This window comes from Schistocerca piceifrons, chromosome 4 (genome assembly GCF_021461385.2).
Source record: "Schistocerca piceifrons isolate TAMUIC-IGC-003096 chromosome 4, iqSchPice1.1, whole genome shotgun sequence".
NCBI lineage: Eukaryota > Metazoa > Arthropoda > Insecta > Orthoptera > Acrididae > Schistocerca > Schistocerca piceifrons.
The window spans coordinates 436,384,466-436,388,947 of record NC_060141.1 but is presented as its reverse complement, the minus strand read 5'-3'; the positions used below and the strand labels follow the sequence as shown (position 1 = coordinate 436,388,947).

The 4,482-nt window shown below is 39.6% G+C and overlaps 1 non-coding gene across 1 annotated transcript; it reads left to right on the top strand.

Annotated features, from left to right (window-relative positions):
* The first annotated feature begins 3,449 nt into the window (after window positions 1-3,449).
* Trnal-caa lies at window positions 3,450-3,524 on the top strand. Its single transcript has one exon. It is a non-coding gene; the product is annotated as a tRNA-Leu (tRNA).
* The last annotated feature ends 958 nt before the right edge of the window (window positions 3,525-4,482 follow it).

Here is a 4,482-nt window from a genome sequence, read left to right as displayed (position 1 = left end):
GACTTTCGGTTCGTAGCCTTTCAGCCATAGTGGAAAGACGATACAATAGTGCATTGGAGACTTTTCTCTCTGTCAGTTACGACAGTAAGAAATTAAGTCCCTGAGCGGAGAAAATCTCCGATCCGCTTGGCAGTCGACCCCAGTCTTCTTCGGTTTTCATTTTGCCGCACTGAGCCCTTAGCTGCCGAGGTGGACGACGTACACCTTCAACAGCTTTCAACGATTGCCGCCATTCTGCGTAAATTACTAATTCCTCTTGAAATAACAGCAGGCGAAATCTTTCGGTTTCTTATTATGTTAGGAACCATTACCATAAAGCTTATTTCCTCTCTGAAATTCATTTAATAGTTTAATTTGCGATTGGTTTCTCTAGAACCTCAAAATAAAACTAATAGGTAAATATCGGATACACTGGCGAGTGGTCCAAGATTCCTGACTTTGTCGCCTGATTTATTGCTTACCAATCCTGCTATAGGACTGCTGGTTGTATGCTGGTTCTTTATATATTTTTAATTTATATTGAGCCTGTGTGACCATCTCCTTCGCGTTACATTAGAGAACTGTACTCGACTTTGTGTCCTGGCTGCTAATATACCAGGCCCATAAGAATTGGTGTCTATATTGTGACCTTATTTGATTAACTTGATAAACAAATCAATTATTTTTGAAATATGCGCAACGGAAACTGGTGCGAGTTTCTCTAAGATAACACGTTCTGGGGTGGCTGAACTCAAAGCCGTCCTATAGCAGCTGGTACCCTATCTAAAATCACATTGCAGATTATTTCTGTCTTTCATTAACTTTAGAAAATCGAACTGAATAAGATACATCCTACCCATTTCATGTATTAAGTGACTGGGGGAATATTTCTTAACTGAAATGTTGACTCTCATTTAATAGATTTATTTTCCACTTTGATGAAAACTTTAGAAGCCGACACATTACAATTTTTCTTTGGTTACAAAACTTATCTCTGAATCAGCGTTACCTCTCATGGGTACGACAATGACAAAACGAAAACGCTACACGAATAATTTAATACATGACACATAATTTCATAATAACACAAAAAATATATGACACATAATACATACGTGGGCCATACCGTCTTCAGCGGGAAAATCGTCATTCATTCTTTAAGACTCACTTATCGTCATGCATGAATTACACCACTAGAAATTTAAGGTAGGCCCCTGCTGAAGGTAGATAACCTCTATCAGAGAAAAGATTTTGGGCAAAAATGATGTACTATTGGCGCCAAAATGAAATGCGATCTGAACTCACAAATAAAGTACCAAAATAATTAAATTTCGCGACAGAAATTTCTCGATCTACCATCCGATACGCAATCTGCACTCATTGAGCTAAAAGTGAAGCTTATAACTCGGGAAATAGCTACATGAACTGATAGTTCCTGTTGCATGCTCACTACCACAAATCAAAATTTCACAAACACATTTCCGAGAAAACTATTGCAAATAAATTAAAACCGTAACCTGTACCGATGAAGGTATGTTGAATGCGTGCTATGAGCATGCCCTGTCGTGAATTTTTAGCCATATTACCTCATTTCTATCTTACCAAATCTGCGAGCTGCTGTGCTCCCGCATCCGGTCCGTCTCATGGCTGGCCCCACAGAGCTCTCCACGCGCCAAAATCCGACCAACTTTCCTATTCAAACGCGGTGGTGGGGAGACTCACCTCACCCCCGCACCAACTTTGTAACCTACCCTCGTGCCTGTTTCAATCCTTGCTTGCTGCTCTGGCCTACCTGCCGTTATTCTTGTAATGTTGGCAATGACTGCTATTCCCGTAAACTGTTCCCTTTGGTCCATGCTCCCGCTACATTTGACTTCCATTCATACCCATGCACACTCATACAGGATGGAACAAGGAGTATACATATAAACGGAGTGTGACCTCTTTGTGAAACGATGAAAAGAAATAAACAAATGCGTCAAATATTCCTTTCACCCAGCGAAGTATTGAAGCTGCTAGCAATCAAAGAAAAACTTATATCTCGATATATAGAAAACATAATTACTTCCTACTGTAACCTGAGGCAAAACGAAAGTAACGCCTCAATCTCTATTCGAGTCTTGCTTCGTTTTTTACGTCTTATGCGGCCACAACCAGCGTGTAGGGTGGGTTCATAACATGTCTTGTTACAACATGTCATGCGTTAAAAAAAACTCGATGTTAACAGATGTGAAGTAGATGGGTGTTTATGAAATCTGATTGGTATGTCTGAGGACATGGATTCAATGTTAATCATGTTTCCTTTCATTTTTTCTATTTTTTAATTTTTTCGGAGAGAGATGCACTGATGTAAATACCCGATGTGACCGCTGAATTTGATGGACACTGGTTTACGGCTGCTAAATTAACAAATGAAACTTCATTATTGCAGAACGTCAATGACATAAGTGTCCTCTTAAATTTATTGAAAATTAAATGAGACTGTGGTAAGGTAGTTGTTACCAATCTTTCTAGGCTATTATCAGTTCAGAAATAATAAAACGGAATATAATAAACACGTATGTGTTACCTACTTCATATTAATTATGAAATAAATTGTATTTCATCCGTTTTTCTTTATTTTATAACAAATGTAATGAAAGTAATTATCACAAGTTAAAGTAGAACCCACGCTCCTCATCATAACAGCTTGTAACATTACACATTATGATACCGAGCTATTCCGCATAATACGGTCATTTTTATGTATTGTGTGGATCGACAGGGAAGAGACAGGGGATCCAGTATTAAAATTAGAATTTAACAGCTTTGTACGACTTAAGATCAAATAAGGCAGAAGGGATAGATAAGAAAATCTATTCACGTTGGTGTGTAGAATTTATGAGACTGGCGATACACCATCACTTTGGGAAAAACATCATCCACACCATTCCGAAGGTAGCAAGAGGTAACAAGTGCGAGAATTGTCGCACAATCAACTTAACAGTTATTGACAAGAATAATTTACAGAAGATTGGAAAAAAGATTTAGGATCTGTTGGATGACAATTAGTTTGGTTTTAGGAAAGGTAAAGGCACCACAGAGGCAATCCTCACGTTGCGGTTATTAATGGAAGCAAGACTGGAGAAATATCAAGAGAAGTTCATTAGATTTCTCGACCTGGAGAAAGCGTTCGACAATATTAAATGGTGCAAGATGTTATAAATTCTGAGAAAAATAGAGGCGAGGTATAGGGAAAGAACCAAGAAGGAACAATAAGTCTGGAAGGCCAAGAAGGAAGTGCTCGGATTAAAAAGGGTGTAAGACAGGGGGTGTACTTTCTCTCCTACTAGAATGAAATTTTCACTCTACAGCGGAGTGTGCGCTGATATGAAACTTCCTGGCAGATTAAAACCATGTGCCGAACCGACACTCGAACTCGGGACCTTTGCCTTTCACGGGAAAGCGCTCTACCAATTGAGCTACCCAAGTGCTTGGGTAGCTCAGTCGGTAGAGCGCTTGCCCGCAAAAGGCAAAGGTCCCGAGTTCGAGTCTCGGTCCGGCACACGGTTTTAATCTGCCAGGAAGTTTCTCTCCTACTGTTCAATCTATACATCGAAGAAGCAAGAGGGAAATGAAAGAAAGATGGAGGAGTGGAATTAAAATTCAAGAGAAAAGAAGCCATAATAAGTTGGAAATGAAAGAAAGGTTGAGGAGTGGAATTGAAATCCAAGACAAAATGATATCAGTTATAACATTCACTGATGACACTGGTACCCTCGTTTAAAGTGAAGAAGAATTACAGGATGTGTTGGACGAAATGAACAGTACATTGCGTACAGATTATGTACTGAGAGTAACTAGAAGAAAGACGAAAGTAATGAGGAGTAGCAGAAATGAGAATAGGCAGAAACTTATCAAGATTGGGAATTACGAAGTAGACGAAGTTAAGGAATTCTAATACCTCAGGCATCAAAGTAACTCATGGCGGACGGAACAAGGAGGGCAAAAAAAGTAGACAAGCTCTGGAAGAAAGGACACGCCTGGCCAAGAGATTCTGCTAGTATCAAACATATGTCTAAATTTGAGGAAGAAATTTCTGAGATGTACTTTAGGAGCGCAGCATTGTATAGTAGAGAGACATGGACTGTGGGAAAACAGAAGAGAATCGAAGCCTCTGGGATGTGGTGCTGCGGGAGACTGTTGAAAATTAGTAGACTGATAAGGTAAAGAATGATCAGTTTTTCCGCAGAATCGGCGAAGAAAGCAACATATGGAAAACACTGACAAGAAGAAGGGACAGGGTGGCAGGACATTTGTTAATGCATCAGGTAATAACTTCCACGGCACTAGAGGGAGCTATAGAGAGTAAAAACTGTAGTGGAACACATCCAGAAAATAATTGAGGACGTATGTGGCAAGTGCTACGCTAAGATGAAGATGTTAGGACAGGAGAGGAATTCGGGGCTGGTCGGATCAAACCGGTCAGAAGAGTAATGACTCAAAAAAAAAAAAAAAAAAGCA